Here is an 18,592-nt window from a genome sequence, read left to right on the forward strand (position 1 = left end):
CTTTGAGTCTCTATTTTGAGACTAGAAAGTGGCTTAGCAATTCTATATACTAGATAATTTTTTTGTTTAGAAGACTGAAGTTATCTGAGTTGAAAATCAATAAAAAGAGCCTAGCATCTCCAGAAAGTGAACAATTTCACCCTTGAACTGACATGAAACAGGTGAATGTTGGGTTGAGACACTATTTTAGACTACACACCTTTTTAGAAATCAGTGGTGGGATCCACACTACCTCCTCTAGACAGCACAGGTTGTCACCTAACTTAGCTTCCTTAGGCTTCCCTTCTATCCATTGAAGAGAACAGCAGTGCTGAGGTGCAGTTCATTTTATCCTAAAAGACCTGTTTAAAGCATTTCAGACATATTGTGCCCTAAACCATTTATTTCCTTTTATGTAAAAAGCCTAGGGGCAATATTTCAGGTGCTGAAGCCTGTGTTGAGGAAGTTTCAACCTGATAATTGTCAGCTTCTGAAAATTAAATCTTTATCACCTAAATAACAAACTTTATACAGTGCTATCAAGACTAATCCTCTCTTGGCAAGACTTGAGGCCATTTCCTCTCATCCTGTCATTTGTTGGGAGAACCACCTGATCCCCATCTCACTACAACCTCCTTTCCGGTAGTTGTATGAGTGATAAGGTCTCCCCTTGTTCTTCTTTTTCTCCAGATTTAATACCCCAAGTTCCCTCAGCTGCTTCTTGTAACACTTGTGCTCCAGAACCTTTGCTAGCTTTTTTTGCCTTTTTCTGGACATTCTCCATCACCTCACCATCACTCTTGCAGTGAGGAACCTAAAAATTAACATAGTATTTCAAGTGTGACCTCACCAGTACTGAGTGCAGAGGAGCAATCACTTCTCTAGTACTGCTAACCACATTTTTTTAAATCATACAAGTCAGAATGCTATTTGCCTTCTTTGCCCCCGATTCATATTTAGCTGGCTGTTGACCAATACTGCCAGTTTCTTTTCCACTGGGCAGCTTTCCAGCCATACATCCACAAGCTTGTAACATTGCATGGAATTGCTCTGATCTGTTTTTTAAATCTAGTGCTATTGGCCTTGGTTTGTCAATCTAGCCTTTCCAGATCTGTCTGTAGAGCCTCCCGATCCTCAAGCAGATCAACACTCTCTCTCCTGACTGTGGGTGCACTTGGTCCCCTCATCCAGATCACTGATAGAGACACTCAAGAGGACAGGCCCTAATATTGAACACCACATGTGACAGGCCACCAGCTGGATTTAATATAGCTATTAGTAAAAAAAGGTCACTGAAAGAAGAGTTTTAATGGTTGAAAAATCCCCAAATTTTACTGATTTTAAGAAAGCCAATCTGAGAGAGATTTTTTTTTCAAGTGAAAGGGAAATTTGGCTAAAAGTAGATGAGAAGTACAAGAAAATAATGAAATATGTTGGGCTTTTTTTTTTTTTTTAAGAATAATTGGTTTATGATTCTTCTCCTTCTCTGAAAGCTTCTTTTTCTCTTTGCTTCTGTGATCTTCCTAAGTGATTGCACAGTGTTTGTTAGTAGAACATATGGTGACTACCTGACCCTGTATATGCAATCAGGCAGAATCCAGGCACAGGAACAGTTATCACTGCACACTGAAACGTTTTTGAAAATGATCATTTAATGTGACCATTTCTCTTCTGAGTCTCTTGTTGCTGTCAGCAACCAACTTAGCAAAATAACCAAGGGTATGCTTCTCTTTGGGAATATACGTCTGCCCTTTTTCTGGATATCTTCTGTACAGTATGTTTTGGGGCATCAAAGGATGTCAAACCTGCCAAGAACTGCAATGTGTGCACATCATAGAAACACTGCCACTTCCTTAACCCTTCCATGGTGTGCTCAGGTATAGTGAGAGCTAAAATCTTGTCTTTAATGGAGATGGAGATGCCATGATAGCAAAACACATGTCTAAAGTGTAGGAAAGATTTTACTGATCTGGAACCTCAAGTCTTGCTCTACCCAGATCAAAAAATTATGTTTACTTGAAGTCTTACTTATATAAAAAGAAGACTTCTGAATATAACATTATATTCTTAGGAATGAAGTTGAGCTGGAAGTAAAGTTTTGAACTTAAAAGGCTCACTGATTTGTCTTTTCAACATAACTAAATTATTCCTTCCATTTATATTTGTGCATTTAAAGCAATAACCTAACATGGTTCTAGGGAGATTAATTATGAAGAGTAAATACAGAAAAATAGTTAAGTGATCAGAACAAGAGGACACAGTCTCAAGTTGCACCAGGGGAAGTTTAGGCTCGAGGTGAGGAGAAAGTTCTTCACAGAGAGAGATGTTTGCCATTGGAATGGGCTGCCCAGGGAGGTGGAGTCACTGTCCCTGGAGGTGTTCAAGAGGGGATTGGATGTGACACTTGGTGCCATGATTTAGTAGTCATGAGGTCTGTGGTGACAGGTTGGACTTGATGATCTTTGAGCTCTTTTCCAACCTTATTGATTCTATGATCTTTCTTGTTTTTTTGTCATTCAAGGACTACTTTAGGTCAGAAAGTTTGTTTCATGTTGTTCTTTCCCTGCAGTCCCTTGATGACAACTGTATCGTGGACTTCAGTGGTGGTTTTCAAAGGCAGATAAAGTACCGTGCATCTTGAATCTATCCATACCTATTGCTTTACATCCTGTTGACACAGCAACACAGTCTAAGTTTCACAGAGATGAGCCAGGGGCTCATGTGGTAGCAACAGCCAACAAAGAAACATCAGCACATGCAGGGCTCACTGCTAGGTTGGTTGTTCTTTTAATTTTTGTCCCTTTAAAAAAAAATAAATTGTAATATTGCTACAGAAATGGATTTCAGTGACACTCCACTAAGCCTCTGTCCCATTTCTAATTAAAAGTCCTGAGAAATTATTGAAACAAAAGTAGTGTAAAAATATTTTGTTATGAAGAATACTTTGGTAGTTAGAAAACACGCTCCCTTCTTTCCTCTCCTCATTTCTTGACTTCTCCCTCCCTCAAGCCACCATAAAGTAATTTATTCAAGCTAGATCTACAGGTCAACTGCATGCATGTTTTCTGCAGCAATTTATTATTTCAGATGTCTGTGTGTCTTTGTTCTGCCTGGGCATTCAAGAATAATTTTGCTGGGTTTGATTTTGTGTTTGTTGCTGGTTCTCCTTTACTTTGGATAGTCAAATTACTTCTTATTATTATTATTATTATTATTTGTTTACAAAACTATGCAAGAAAAATGAAATTCTTTTCTCAATGAAATCAAAGGTACCAGATAAGACTATGGAAAGGTTTTTTTTTTTTTTTGCAAAACACTGGTCAGAGGAAAGGAAAATAGTTCTAAATGATCTTGTTTGTGTTTGCTGAATGCAATCACAGATTGTGCTTGAACAAGCAACTAACACAATGATCCCAATTTTCTCCAAAATAAACAGAAAGAGAATATTTTGCTTGGCTGTTATCTATAAATAATAAATGCCTTAAATTTTGTACACGGCAAATAAAGAGTTTAGGACAGAGCTTAATTCTGGTCTCGCATCAATTTTAATGCTGCAATGACTTCAGTGAAATTTTAGTGGAACTGATACCCACCGGTGAGAGAATTAAGCTTCTTGGTCTAATGCAATGAGTCTGAATTACAGGCATTTGACTGAGGCGATTTCATTAGTAATTAAAAAGCATATAGAATGCAGATATATGAGGCATGAGGGACAACAAGTGGAAGTTTTGGAATGGATTAAAAGAAGAAAATGCTCTTCACAAATTTTAAAGGTGTTTTGGTTCCTTCTCCCCCTTGCTGCCTGTGGCTCCGTACTAATTGAGCAAATATGTATTATGGTCTTTGGTGGGCAGTTTAAAATTGTCCAGCTTTAAATGGAAAAGTTAATTTTAACTTTCATCATCGTATTAACCTGGTACCATAGAAGCCAACATGTATACAACATGACTGAGAAAAAGGAAAGGGGCAGTAGTGTAGGAGGAAAAATGTGAAGCAGTGATGACTGTAAGATTTAAACTCTGTAAAAACTACACATCACCTCTGGTTTAATGGAATGAGCTTCACTTAGACACCTTCCACTGACAGTATGGAGGATTCACCCACCTGAAGTTGCCTTCTCTAGGCTTGTATGTAGAAGTAAAAAACACATCAATTAAAACTTGCCCCAAAGGGAAAAAAACCACAACACAACAAAACAATGACATGCTCGGCATGTTTGCACCATACTTGTCCTTTCAGAAAGCACTTTGGCCTCTGCCTCTTTGTGGGAGTTGCTCTCTTCTCCCAGGCAACCAGCACCAGAGCAAGAGAACAGAGTCTCAAGCTGCACCAGGGAGGTTTAGGCTGGATGTTAGGAAGAAATCTTCACAGAAAGAATAATTGGCCATTGGAATGGGCTGCCCAGGGAGGTGGTGGAGTTACCATCACAGGAAGTGTTTAGGAAGAGACTGGATGGGGCGCTTGGTGCCACGGTTTAGTTGATTAGATGGTACTTTCCAACCTGGTTAATTCTCTATACTCTGTGTTCTGTAATTCCTTTGCATCACTCACAGGTTCTATTTGCTATGAAGTAATGATGTCACTGTTAATATGCCTGCCTGCAATGTAAGTGTATTAAAGAGTCAAATGTGTTTCTAATGCTGCTGTGGCATAGTTCTTCTTCCCCTGCTGCATTGCTTTGCACTAGCTGGCTCTTCTGAGGTGAGCCTAGAGAGAATCAGGAACCCACAGTGTTTGTCAAATCACAGGGTACCCCAGGAGGTGAACAGGAAAGGCATAGCTAATTGTGAGCAACATATGCTTTGTTCGTGTTTCTGATAACTATAGTTTCGGTTTAATTATTCATATGAATACTTTGCTGGAATACTGCTGTTATAAATGTGCACACATATTTTATATTATAAAAGTGATGATTTTTAGAACTAAAACCTGAAAGCAATATTCACTCTGACTAGCAGGGCAGCAAGCTGGGCTTCAAAAAAGGGGATAGAGAAGAGCAGAACCATCTTCCTTTTTTATCTCAAAATGGCAGCACTATGCCTTACTGTGCAGATAAAGAACTTCAGTATGCTGCAAAATACCTTTGTCTCTACATAAAATGCATACCTATGGATCTACTGTAATTTCTTAACTGTTCTACATGTCAGAGAAAAATAGTTGCATATGGAGATATTGTCAGCAGCCTGTAGAGTGTCCATGCAGCTGGTCCCATTTTGTACAATGGAACTACATTCTCCATTTTTGCTTAGGACCATTGTGTTGAGGCAGGCTGTGACCTTAAGCAAAGGCACTGTGTTATGATTTTCTTTACTTGCTAAAGATATGTTTGTGCTATAATATTCCAGACAGATGTTTATCTAACCTATTCTTAAAGACCTTCAGTATTGGAGAGTCCACAGTGTCCCCAGACAATCTATTTTCCTGCTTCGTTATCATTACTGCAAGAAGCCTTCCTAAACTGCATTTTTTATCATACTTGCTTGTAGTTACAAGTAGCTGATTTCCAGCATGTCAGACATGTAAATAAAAGGGACTGTTCCCTCATAAGTCCTCCACTGTCACTTTCTGACAAATCTAAATAAAACACTGCCTCTATTTGAGAAAAATGTCCTTCTAAAAAAATGTTCAATTCCTTGCACTAGCCAGGGCAAACTATAGCACAGTTTCTATCAATTCAATGCCCTGTGTCACTGAAATAGTGCAAAATTACCAGAAACTGGCAGTGAACATCACTATGGGACTCTTGGAGGAAAAGCTTCTGATGGTAAATATGTGAAAATCTTTCATATGGGTGTAAGTATTTGTAGGCTCAGCTTTTCCTCCATTTTGATATGATTGCAGCAGAATTTTATTTTGCAATAAACTCAGTGCATTGCTCAGCCTAAGGATTTTATAAAGCTGTTGTTAAGAAAAATCAATCTTTTCACTTTGTTCTTGTAACTGTACCAAAGAAGAGTCTGAATGCTCATTAAATCACATGGAAAAAACAACGTACCCAGGTCCAAAGTGGGTGTAGAATGCTATCATTCTAATTTATTGTTAATATTTGTGCTTTGCTTAAATATAGCTGCCTATAGGAGCAAGGAAGCAGGAAATCATTAGAGACCTGTCCTTGTAGATGCAGTTTTCTTTGAAGTTTACTTATGAACTATGTGAATTTTTCTCCTCGATCTTGGTGGGGGGAGGTGGGGGAGGAAGATAGGTAAGATCTGTAGGCACCCTCTAATTGTAACGAGAGCCGGTAAACAGAATAGAATAAACCAGGTTGGAAGAGACCTTCAAGATCATGGCGTCCAACTCCTCATCCAACACCACCTAATCAACTAAACCAAGCACCCTACCAAGTTTCCTCCTAAACACCTCCAATGATGGTGACTCCACCACCTCCCCGGGAAGCACATTGCAATGGACAGTCACTCTCTCTGTGTAGAATTTCTTCCTAACATCCAGTCTGAACCTCCCTTGGTGCAGCTTGAGACTGTGTCCTCTTGTTCTGAATATGGACTGATTAATTAAATGAATGCTTAATTTAGAGGTTGTTAAACCATTGTGAAGTATTTATGCATGAGAAAGGTACACTAGAGTACAAAAATAAAAAGTTTAAACTTCAAATGAAGAAAGTTCATCAAAAGATTATACCCAGACCCCTTACGCTATATCTACAGCAGTACTCACAGAATACAAAAGGTCATAGGGTGCCTACAACCTACATGTAAAAGCTAAGCCTAGGATCAGTGGGGTTGCAGCGGACACTGTGAAATACAAATAGATTCAGAAGTAAGTGAGTAGACCTTGCTATCCTAATTTCTGATCTATCAAGCTATTACTACATAAAATGTGCCTTGATGTCAAATACAGAATTAAATGGCAAATCAGCAGTGGTGAATGAAATCTGAAATGACTGCAGAACTTTTCTCCTAGTAGTAATTTTGAAGAGTAGAGCAGTTTAGGGGTCAAGTCATCCAATCAAATGAACTTAGTAATATTGCTGTAGCAATGTAATTTCAACAGGGATATAACAACTATTGGAACATGTTACCAAGAAAAAAAAATTGCTTATGTAGATATATATTTATACTGGACAGGGTGGCAAAATGGCCTTACTCAGGGACAGCAATAATATAGAGACATCACCAATGCAGCTGACTATTTTTTTCTTTCTTTTATTCTTTCCCGTTTCAAAAATGTCAGTTTTGCAAAACAGACTCAAAAGGGAATAAAAAAAGGTTTGCCAAACAAAGCTTGAGCAATTGAAAACAGAAAAAGAAATGTATTAATAGCTGAAATAGGCTAAATCAAACCAGAATTCATGAATTACCTTTTCAACACTACTTCAAATAACATTTGTGACAAAGGTGCAGGTCACACTTCATGACACAGTAAGGACTGTAGCCACAGCAAGCTATATGATTTATGTAGCACATTCATAGTTGTTCAGTGGGATCTTACAATGAGTGCTGCAGAATCCATAAAGGAAATTGATCAGGATGAAACAAAAGGTTTGCCTGCAACGCTCCCAGGATATATTTTTTTTCCTCCCCTTAGGTAAATGAAGAAATAATGAAAAGGGAATGAATGGGTCTCTCTACCTGGCCAGGAGTTTCCCTTCTGGGTAAGTTGCTGACTGGTGTTTGATCACTTCAGATGGCTCCATCATACCCTTTCCTAATCATTCATCCTAATCACTCAGTTGTCACTGTTCACCCTTCCCTGCATGTGCTTGTATTCTCTATCAGAAATATCTAGGCACAAAGTTGGCACTTGTCACTTTTACTGCGTAAAATCCTTGAACTCTGAATTGAGACTCAGGACTCTCAGCTAAGCATTTCTGATTCAAAAGTGTTATGTCATAGAAGTGTATAAAATAAAGAAATCTTACTGCATTTATAGAGGTAGTTGAAGAGATGCTTGAGGAGATTAAGGCTAGGAATATTTAGACAAATTGCCCACTGTGGATGTATTAAGCTTGGCACAAATAAATGCTTGGCTTAAATAGAAAGATTGGCAAGTGTTTCTGATAACTTGGGCTTAGAGACTACTTAATGGCCAGACAATGACTCAGTGGGAGATCTCAGATTGGACATAAGAAATCTGAACCTTCAATTCCACAGTCTAACCACATGAAAAATAGCTGCATCACACGGGACAAAGTCATACACCAAATCAATATGACAGATCTGTAGTTGTTCAAAGGAACTTTTACATTTGATCTGGATTTAAGCTTATCTATAAATGTGAAGGCACAAAAGGAAAGAAGATTGACAAAACTCAGAGTTAGAAGTAATAGCTTCTGATGCTCTTGATCACCTTCTGCATCAGGAACTCTTAATAAATATTTGGTTGCCCTACTGTAGCATACTGCCAAGGTGACCATCTGCCAGTCAGCTTCCAGGGGACTGAAACAAATTCTCTTCTAAATCAAGACTTTAATGTGTTGCCTTTTTTTTTTTCTTTTTAAATAAGTTGGAAATATATATATATTTTAATAAATATCTTGAATTTACCTGATGACTTTGTGGGGTAAATTGTTAATAGGATAAGAATGCCTAACAATAAGTAAATAACTTCAGTTCTCATCAGATACAAATCTCATGCAGAGATTGAATGATGAGGGTAAAAGCTATCATGGAAACTTGAATCAAATTTATTAGCAGATGTTCAGTGGCACAGAAGAATTATACATGAATAATAAAGTGCAATGATAGCTGAGAGCTCTCAATTTCCCACTTTTCCCAGGAAGTACCTTTTTAATGGAGGTCTTTTCCCAGGAGCTTAACATTGTGTTAAATTATAATCAAGCCATATTGAGAAAACATTCAAGTGACAATGATTTACAAATGATCAAATTATTTGGGGCTTAGCTTAGGGCTTTACTGACTGGAATGACTTCTGTGTTAAGACCATATGTCTGTTAAGAAACTTGATTCAAATGTAAAAAATTATTATGGAGATTTTTGAGACAAAGAAAAAAAACACCCCAACAAATAAAAGAGACAGCTATTGAATGTAATTCCTGCAGTTTTCTCTTGTTTAATTCACTAAATATTTTCAATTAAAACATCAACGCTCAAGAAATAGAAGTTCTTAACAAATCTAAGTACATGAAACTGCAAGACTTAATTTGTTTGCCTGTCACACTCTGTGACCCTTTCTTTTGTGTCCTTGTCTTGGGTTTTGCTGGGACAGAATCCCAGGCCATCCATGGGCTGCAAGCTATTACCAGTTCTGAGTCAACCAGTAGAGTAGAATTAACCAGGTTGGAAAAGACCTTTGAGAGCATCGAGTCCAACCTATCATCCAACACTATCTAATCAACTAAACCATGGCAACACAGCTAACTGGAATTAGCTGACAGGTCTATGCCATACCATGAGCATCACACTCAGTATAAATGAGGAAGTTTGCTAAGGAGACAGGGTTTTTTTCAAGAGCTGTCTGTGTGGGCTCTTTCTCATCCAGCTAGTCCTACTTCTGTTCTTGAGATCTGCCTTCCTGGATTTTTTGACTGCTACATTTTTATTTATTTATTTATTTCTGGGCTGAGTATAACTTTATATACCTTATATAGACATTGGTATTAATTTGACTATTTCAATTAATTGGGGTTGGGCTTTTTGGTTTGCTTGGGGTTTTTTATTTATTTATTAGCTTCAACCTCTGGGTCTTCTCTGCTTCTCCTGCTTCACCTTCTCTACTAAAGAGGGATTTTTGGGTGATAGAGGAACCCAGATATGGGCTAAACATAGACCTGTCCAATGAAGCCAGCAGTAATAACTTGTAGCATGGATTGGAAGAGCCGAAAGCCCAACTTGCCCCTTCCTTGAAGACATTCTCATTGTTATGTCCCTCCTCTATGGAGCTGAACTGTGGTTTCTTTCTACCTCTGAGACTACACCTCATCAAGACAATCTTTATTATGAGCAGTAGCGTGAAACTAAATTCCTCTAGTCATCTGAATGCATCACTCCAAAACCAGGTCCTGAGAAGTGCAGAGATGGATAGTGATATCCTCAAGGCTGAGAGTCCGAGGATGACAGATGAGAGTGAAGAATGATGGGTGCAAACATGCTTCTGTGTGAAATTCTATGGTTGTTACCATAAGTATCTACAGGTTACATCTAAGATGACTTAGAAGTACAAGGAAAGATACTTAGACATACAAGGAAAGATTCCGCCGTCGCTGGGGGTGTTCAAGACGAGGCTTGACAGGATGCTTGGTTGCATGGTTTAGTTGATTGGGTGGTGTTGGATGATGGGTTGGACACGATGATCTTGAAGGTCTCTTCCAACCTGGTTTATTCTATTCTATTCTATTCAAAGCTATGCCTGTGCTACTAACCAGTGTCCTGTTGCAGCTTCACTTGCCAGGATTTACTGTTTTCCTTTCTAATGCCTTACATTCATAATTAGGTCTACTGCTGACAAAAAGCACAGTCTCATGAGTACTTATATAAGGAAAGTCTGAGGGATATGGATATATATTGATCTCTTGGAAAAGTTAGACCTTTAAAAATGTGATTTCCATTACTGTGGTTATTTTTGATTTTACATACTATTAGCTGCTACTTAGCATCACACTAATATCCAGCTATGGCTTTATAGAGTTTTCATATGTTTATTACACTTTTTATTATGCTATATGTTTTTGGAGGCTATGTTCATTCTACATTGTGAATTATAGATACTGTATATATTGATTAGGCTTTTAAAGGATATCTGGAATTAATATGACTTAGTTCTAAGAAAAAATGAGACTCATCTTACTATTTGAATTTTTAGTCTGTAGGCAATGAAATTTACTGCTTAGAACAGACGAACAGCAAATCGAACAAGTAGACAGATTCATCAATTCTCTATTAAAAGGAAAACTAAAGCACATGGCTAAAGGTCAGAGTATGAATAGTAGCACAGATTAGAGATTAAAGTGATCACATTGAGAGAAAGCAGTTTCACATTCAGCATCACATTTGAGACCCCTACAATTATTTAAGGCTGCTTTTAGTTATCTCTACACTGCTAGATGAGCTTCAGTAACAGATCTTATGGAGCAGAAGCTCTTCTGATGCAATCATCATTCTTGGAAAATAAATTGATTTTTACTATTGATAACTAAACAATGTCACCACAAAATGAACATTAATCCTCATATGAAACCTACATCTAGAAATGTTAGAGATGGCATTGTGTAAGACAAAGCCAGAGAGTCGGGGGTCTAACCTGAATTTCTGTACAGCTGTTTGCAGTGCTGGTGGCATTAGATTTGGGCAGTACATACCACATGATAAGAGTGCAATCCTTCTTGCTTGGTCCATGAATGGGAAGCACTGAAGGGCAAAATCAGACCACAAAACCAATGTAGGAAGATGGAACCGTAAGACCTGTCTGAATTTGCATCTTTGAAGTGAATCTTCATTAAACACTGTTTTCCTTTAGGCCTATTGCCTCAATTATTCTGATGTACTCAGGTAAAGTGTAGAATATTGGGAAGCTGATTTAGATCTTTAGAGTGGGTTTTAACTCATCTGTCTTTAGCTGCCTAGAAGTTAGGAATGGGTCTAAGTCACCCAGCTGGACATTCTAGTGGAGTATGTTGCCTGACATGTATATCCCTGTATATAATCTCTCTTACATCCTGTGTAATATCTTTCATCTGTGTGCAAACTGTTGCAATAGTTTAGGAGTCATAAGTAGCACTACAAGCCTTTGTTCAAGCCACCAAATCCTATAGCTACATGGCCAGCCTAAGCAAGGTGCTGAACTAGGTAGTCAGGAAGAAATCATAGAATCAACCAAGTTGGAAAAGACCTCAGAGATTAAGACCAGCCTATTACCTAACAGCTAAAGGCAACTAAACCATGGTTTCAAAGTGTCATATCCACTTTATCAAAGGCCCAATCTGATAATGCGTGGCTAAGACATATCAGTACACATGTTTAAAGGTAGGATTGGGCTTGACACATATGCCTGGCCTCTCATTCCAGTAACAACTTGGGGACATCACCATGAATTGTTTGGATGTTAGATGATAACATCATTATTTTCTAGGATTACTATTTTCACAGCTGAGCATCAGGGTACGTCACCGACTTCCAGACTGAGAACTGCATGTACTTAAGCTCATGTGGATTTTAGGACACAGGCTGTAGCATTGGGCAGGGACCAAACAATGAAGGCTGGGTAATATGATCTTTATTCTGAAAGTCTTTTTAGTCAATGAAGCCAGCTACTGGACTGCATCCAAAGACATCTGCACTAAGGAGTCGGTATGCAAATGTGTACATGTGAGCAAGAGCTGGATTTGGTTGTCTGCACGTAAGCATCTACTGCCCATTTAGACATTTGAGATTTCAGCCTGGCCTGAAAAGATCAGATCTTTCACCACGCCAGGTCTTTTACAAGTGTTTTAGATGTTCTATAGCTTGTCAAATGATACTGCACACCATTATGGTATTCTGCAAAATAAGGTCATGACTCTAAAATTTCCATTATAACCCACAGAGGTTTAACACTTCTATATATGCATCCTAAGGTCTGATTCAACTGACTAGACATGAACTGTCTAACTGTGTAACAAAGGGCTCAGAGATAGGTGATGCTACCAAAAGTTCAGATGTTCCAAGTTATAATTTGAAAATTTCATCTAGTGCTCAATAGCATTCAAGAAAAGGAAATACAAGACTTGGAATTCTCAGGAAGGGAATAGAGACAAACCAGAGAATGCTTGTACTGTCACTGCCCTTGTGTCATCTGTTTTTGTGACCTCTCTGCTTCAGAGAATCCTTTTGCTGCAAGGCATGGTCAGCTGAGGTGGTGGTTTGGGGACGTACTACTACATGCTGATGGCTGCTTTGGGAACTCCTCTTTGAAAGACAGATTTTGGTCCGATTCAATTATTCCCATGCCTTTGTATTCTTACCACAAGATTTCACAGAAAGGAAAGATTTAAAGTTACATCAGTTTAACAGGGGTAAGCTTAGTGCCTGGGGAATTTCTGTGGTGATAACATTTGTCAGCATAATCCCCAGTATATATATTTGTTTGTTTCCTTCCAACTGCTTCACCCCCACCATTTATGTACCCATCCAAGAGACGGGGGAAGGACCCTCACCAGCCAAGACACCACACAGAGGAGCTCAGCCCAAGAAAAGAAAGCCCAGCCAGCACCTGTGGATGATATTGGAGTAGTCATCAATTCTCTTCCTACCTAACCGGGGGGCCACCAGGCCCCCCGGCCTTTGTTGTCACCACCACCATCACCCAGTGTGCACCATGGGCACTCACCAGTGATAAGAGGAGGATCCCTCAGCCCAAATGGGCTCACCTTAGGGCTTCTGCTCTTTCTGGGGGAAATTAAAAAGGGGAGTGGGTGGGGAGGGCCAAGTGGCCACACCTGGGGTGGGAGGAGACTCCAACAGAGCCCAGGTGCTCTGGGATTTGAGGGGAAAAAGGGGGGAAATGGGGCAGGTGAGGGGCTTTTTTAGGGTGCCAGGTAATGATAGGACTAGGGGAAATGGAAAAAGAAATAGAAATGGGTAGATTCAGACTGGATGTTAGGAAGAAATTCTTCACTATGAGGGTGGTGAAACGCTGGAATAGTTTGCCCAGGGAGGTGGTAGAAGCCTCATCCCTGGAGGTTTTTAAGGGCAGGCTGGCTTTGGATCTGGGCAACCTGATGTGGTGTGAGGTGTCCCTGACCATGGCAGGGCTGTTGGAGCTGGATGATCCTTGAGGTCCCCTCCAGTCCTGACAATTCTATGATTCTAAAACAATTTTGCAGTTTAGGCGGGATGTTAGGAAGAAATTCTTCACAGAATGGGCTGCCCAGGGAGGTGGTGGAGTCACTTCCTTGGAAGTGTTTAAAATAAGACTGGATGAGGCACTTAGTGCTGTGGTTTAGTTGATTAAATGGTGTTGGGTGATAGGTTGGACTTCATGATCTTGAAGGTCTTTTTCAACCTGGTTAATTCTGTGAAATAAACCCAGAGAAATGAAGAAATTTATACCAGCCCAAGTAAAGTTTGCCAGTATTTGATTGCTTTCTGCATTAAAATAGTCAAATGTGAATCACATACTCATAGCCAGCCAAAAGATAAAAAGAATATATTGGCAGATTAGCTCATTTGTCTTCAACTAAGTGGAGCATACTTCTTTCCTTAGCAATGTGGCAGATGCAAAATGTAAGGCGGAGATGTTCTTGTCATCTTCCTTATAGCTGGCCTCTTCTTAGGAATTTCATGCACTCAAGAAGTCTTGGAGACAGAAGGAACTGGTGATGGCTCAGAACAGTGCTGAGGTCTGCGTGAGGGAGCTATTCACATCCCTGTGCACCTGCAAATAAGCCTATTTCATGTTTCCTTTCCCAGATAACCTTTGATAATCATCCTCCCAATTGCTTTTTCATAATTAAATGCTGTAATTCCCTACTTGGCTTGAACACTCACGTTGTACAGTCATTAGACAAGGGAAGTGAGAAAGTGCTGGCTTTAGTGGAAAGAGGCGGGAATGTCACAGAGGGAATAAAAAGAACTTCTAATGAAGCTTAGCACCTGCACTCACAATAATGTAGTCCTGTGAGCTCAGCAGATAGTGCAAGTCTGCAAGATCCCACTTGCAAGTACTTTTATACCCCAGCTTCTTTCTGGGCTAGACAATTCTTCTACAGTTAGGCAATACTGGAAAATACAGGGATTTGGAAGAGGAGTTAGGTTTTTTTGTTTGTTTTAATATTCCCACAGTTCCTATAACTGAGAAAACATGATATACTGAAATACAATTTCATATTATATTATTTTTTATTCTCATTCTCACACCCATCCCACTAAAAGACTGCACATGTATTTATTTACATTCACTCACTTCAAAGCTATATATACATAAAATATAATTGCTCCCTTTGTGTTCTTTTTCTGGTACTTTGCCCATTTTAATTCCTCTGACTTAAACAGCACGTTCTGTTTTCTTGGTCCTACAGGAACTTGATTGCAACACACACTGTATGATCCCACATGGAAGAAAAAGGAGACTGAATCTGCTTACATTCCTGAGTAAATTATGCCTGAATCTGTCTGTAACATTAATATTTATTTTTTTTTTAATTTCATTTTAGACTCCAGAGCAGGAGGAGAAGCTCCCAAGACATGGAAGGGTTTGAAAGGAGTCAGAGCCCTATTGTAACCTTTTCTCTGAGCAGAACTGACATGATGTAACATTATGCCAATATTGGTACCATTTGAAAGCAAAGTGGTACTGCAAAGAGGACGTGAGGAAGTGTCATTTTAAGGGCTACTGCTGTACCTTATAGCTCCTCCTAGCATGTGGACCTATTCTAATTTTCAAACCTGAAAAACCCATCAAAATATTGCTGCTTGTACACAGTATTTAATTTTAAGGCTTATTAAAAAATGCAGATGTGAAATTTTGAATACCTGCAGGCTGTTTCTCAAGAGCTCAGAGCTGTGTGAGATGGAGGTACTTGCACCATGTAAAACCTGTTCAAAATCTCACTAGATTGTGACTTATGTGAACAAGCCACTTGTCCTACTCCTAGTGGATGGAAGGTTGACCATGAGCCAGCAATGTGCTCTTGTGGCCAAGAAGGGCAATGCCATTCTGGGGTGGATTAGAAGGGGGGTGGTTAGTAGGTGGAGAGAGGTTCTCCTCCCCCTCTACTCTGCCCTGGTGAGGTTGCATCTGGAATACTGTGTCCAGTTCTGGGCCCCTCAGTTCAAGAAGGACCTCAGGGAATTGATTGAGAGAGTCCAGTGCAGAGCCACAAAAAAGATTAAGGCAGTGGAACATCTTCCTTATGATGAGAGACTGAAGGAGCTGAGGCTCTTTAGCTTGGAGAGGAGGAGACTGAGGGGAGACCTCATTCATGTTTATAAACACATAAAGGGTGAGTGTCAAGAGGATGGAGCCAGGCTCTCCTTGGTGATGACAAATGACAGGACAAGGGACAGTGGGTGGAAGATGAGGCATAGGAAGTGCAATGGAAACATGAGGAATTTTTTTTTCCCTGTGAGGGTGATGGAGCACTGGAACAGGCTGCCCAGGGGAGTTGTGGACTCTTCCTTTCTGGAGATATTCAAGACCCACCTGGATGTGTTCCTGTCTGATCCTGCTTTGGCAGGGTGTTGGACTGGAAGACCTTTCGAGGTCCCTTCCAACCCCTAACATTGTGTGATTCTGTGAAAGTGATTCTTATTTATATTGTCAGAGTCCAAAAGTATGAAAAAAATCAGCATACCAATTAAAAAAAAATGGTGGAGCTTTTTATCCTGATGCATCATTTATAACATACGTAAAGAAAGTTGGTTTGTTTTCAAAATCCAAAGTGGAAAATATCAGTATAGGCTTCACTATACTTTAATTTTATTTAAGGAGAAAAACAAAACCAAAAAACAAAAAGGTGATGGTTTTCTCTTCCTCCTGGCTTTTTTTTGCAGCTTAAGAAGAGAGAAAGATGAAGATGCACTGAAGGTAGCACACAACAGAATTCTGCTGATTTGGTTTCACTTATGGACTTCAGATATTAAATGCAAATATTTGCTGAAGCCTGCAGATGTGTGCTTCTGATGTGTTGCATCCAGTTGAGGGAAGTTGTATTACACACTTTTTAAAAAACTTGCTGTGCACAGCTGCTTTTTCACTTCCTAGAGTATGCTGCTTTATTCCCTTACCCCTTTCACACCAACTAAATATCCCTTAATGGGAGTTGCAAGTGGGCTGCTCTCTCTGTTTTACTTTTGATGGACTCTGAATTGAAGGGCCCCATGTCACCCCAGTGAAGAGCTGAGATGCAGATAGGGCATGCACTGAGACTAAGGAAGTATTTCCTTATTTCTTAAGTTAAATGTCTTAAATTCATTTAAGAAACTTAAAGCCTGTCAGATGGAGCAAAAATGATTGGAGGATAGAATAAAATAGAATAAACCAGGTTGGAAGAGACCTTCAAGATCGTCGTGTCCAACCTATCATCCAAAACCACCCAACCAACTAAACCACGCAACCAAGCACCCTGTCGAGTCTCCTCCTGAACACCTCCAGTGACGGTGACTCCACCACCAAGAAGGACTAGGAAGAAACCCTTTAAATTCTAATAAAATATAATTGGTAATTGAAACAATTTTTTATTTTCTTCTCTTTTTTTCCCCCCTTTCAGAATATGCACTCCCAGTGAATAAAATTTTCTTTTACCATTCTGAAAATGTAACCTGCTTGAAAGCATCAGAAAATGCCACAGTTACCAAATTGCTGATTGTCCTCTTGCTTTCCTCACTACAAAAGTAGACCAAACAGCTTTAGATGGTATTACTACATATTTTAAAGAAATATGGTCAATTGTTAAGCTGCAGGTCTTCTCTCAAGCACTTTCTTTGATTTTCCTGCAGCAGGAAAGCTGCAAAATGTCTGCTTCAGAAAATGTGGTTCACAGGGAGTTTCCATGTGCACAGGTCTGAGTCATGAAAATATTTGTAAGAATGTCTTGCCTTTGGAGAATTTCATTCTGCTTGGTCATGAAACTTAGTGATGCCAAACCCAATCTTTTCTTTGTGCATGAATTTCCATATATTACTTTGTTTTAGCCGTTACTGCTTGAAGCAAAAAGGCTCTTGTTCTTTCATTCTGTTCTCTCCTTCATATTTGCTCCAGAGTTATAATACCAATGTGTGAAGGCTTGGTTTTAAGTTTGGGGTTATTTGTTGGTTTTTTTGGGGTTTTGTTTGTTTGTTCATTTTTATGCTGATGTTGCTTTGTTAAATTTTAGATGAATTTTACCTATCTTCCTTCCCCGTAATGCTGTTTATTCCTTGTCATTTCTATGTTGGTGTGGCCATTTAGGCTGGATGCCTCCAAAACAGAAGCCACAGAATTGAAACCTCCAGTGTCCAGAGTGTCCAGCCCACTGGCTAGACACAGGAAATAGTGTATTTCTATCCATAAATCCTGCACCCTTATAAAACTGTCTGCAAAGTTATTGTCTTTCTCTTTCTTCCCTCTCTGCTCCTGTGGGAGAGAGATGCTCTCTTATCTGGTGACTATGGGGGTGTATCAGAGGCCTCTTCAGCCTGAGTAACTTTTTCCCCCTCCTGTTCAATCTTGGCCTGTCTAGGCCTAATACCAGGGTAAAAAGGGAGGAGAGGGAGGGAACAGTTCAGGTCTGGCCATGCTGAAACCAGCCTAACAATGGGGGGTGGCGGGGGGGTGGCGGGGAGGAAGAAGGAGCCCTGGAATCTTTGGTGAATCCCAGGTGGGGAGAAGGGAAATGTTGGGCTTTTGGTCTGGTGTAAAGGAACTTGTGTGTTGAGTTTAGACTGGGGATTTCTTTGAATTGCTATGCTCACCACTATGCTTTGTAGTTTTTTCGTAGTATGAATTGCTTTTCCATTTAAACTTTCCACGACTATCCAATCCATTTGTGCAAGCGTTATTCTTTTGTCCCTTTTAGAGCAAGAGAGCAATATGTCCTGCTGTGAACTAGGACAGTAGGACATATTTAATTAAGTTAGAGTAAGGTCTTTTACAAGGTTGGCTAAATTACGTCTTGTAACTAGCCAATTTGTCTTTATCAAAGTCCAAGTACTGGTAATCTGGATGAATCCATTGTTGGCTG

Source organism: Dryobates pubescens, chromosome 6 (assembly GCF_014839835.1).
Source record: "Dryobates pubescens isolate bDryPub1 chromosome 6, bDryPub1.pri, whole genome shotgun sequence".
NCBI classification, from domain to species: domain Eukaryota; kingdom Metazoa; phylum Chordata; class Aves; order Piciformes; family Picidae; genus Dryobates; species Dryobates pubescens.